We start from the raw sequence: 1,608 nt of genomic DNA, 5'->3' as shown, positions 1-1,608 counted from the left end.
TCAAAGCAGAATACCCTTAATTCAAAGATCTTTTTTTCTAGTTTCCTATTTTCAAAAGGTATTCGCCTTTGAATAATCTAATTTGCCAAAAGAAGGAACAGTTACTAAAATAGGGAAAGGAAGAGCTTTCAAAAGAACTGGCGAGTCTCAGCACCCTGGAGAATGTTATGTGTGCTGTAAAATGAACTTACCACACTCAGACAGGTTCTCGTTCCATTTTGATTTGGGATTTTGGCAAACAATTTTCTCTGATACAGTTTGAAAGGGTTGAGCTTTAAAAATAAAATAAGAAGTTCAGTTTCAACAAAATGTTGGAGACACTTAGGTTTGAAATCCTGTTTCCTACCCTGATAAACAAGCATATCTACTCTAATATATAGCTACCTTAATATCTTTTGATCATTATGGTCCTCTATACCCCTCCCAACACAAGATGATTGATCACATAAACAGTTAAGGACACATCAATATAAGATTTTAGCAATAAATCAGCATAATAAATTTATGATTATTAATTTACTCTATGAATTTTGGTAGAAAAATACAAGTGTAAGGGTAAACTTCAGCTCTGGTGTCTTGTTGTCTGAATTGCCTCGTTTCAAATTAATAGAGTAGAAATTAATAAGGTTACTATGGAGATACTGATTTGACAGGTCAGCTCAATATTATTCTTTTCTATTTTCTCTCCTTTCCTACATCCTGAACATGGCAATCCCAAGTTCCCAGGCATACTTATTCACAGCCCGGGGACACTGCTGTTTACATCTCCCCCTTGAGAAGCTCATGTCGGAATCTGTGAGGAGGAAAAGATAAAAGAAAATATAAATGAGCTGGTCATTTATATCAATGAAAAACTGAGTTCTAATAAAGCCCGGGCAATCACACAAGAACGAGGCTAAACTCTGAATGTGGCCATTGTTATACACAACTACCTGATTAATGCTTTTTCTGACCAAATATTCCGTCTTTTCTGCCACCCATATTAACTATGTATTCCTGGTTAAGTTAGCTGTTAAGTTAGCTGGATGTACCTTTGATTGATTGAATTTGGTCTTCAAGAAGTTAAAAAAACACTGGCTTTACCCTTTTTTTGGGGGGGTTTACATGTTATTTAGTCTTTAGATAGGTCTGGTGCCCTGTAAACTACACAGGTATACCAATGCCCTAAGTGATTGCAGACTTTGAGATTTGAAAAATCTTCCTCTGTACTTACCCTAGAGAGAATTTAGGTATTACACATTTTTCTCAAAGTGATATATAATAGCAATACTTAGGTTAGTTTATGTCGGATCACAACGCACTGATTTTGGGATTGTTTGGAATAGGTCAGATGTTTTCCAAGTATTTTAAAGCCATCCTATCTGTAATTTATGATTCTTTTACATTTTTTTGCATCTGGAAAGAGCTTAAAAGTGTTAGAGATAAAGGTTGGAAAACATGTGGGTGTGTCTTGAGGGCGGATAATGTTCATCTTGTCTTACTTGTTCCCCACGTGGAAATCCTATTTCTTGTCTACAAACTCAAGTACACAAAAGAGATTTTTGATGTATATATCACTTTTGATACACAGTGTGGATTTTGTAGAACTCTGGCCACTCCTAGTTGAAT

This window comes from Muscardinus avellanarius (assembly GCF_963383645.1).
Source record: "Muscardinus avellanarius genome assembly, chromosome: X".
NCBI lineage: Eukaryota > Metazoa > Chordata > Mammalia > Rodentia > Gliridae > Muscardinus > Muscardinus avellanarius.
Note: the sequence above shows the minus strand (reverse complement) of the source record.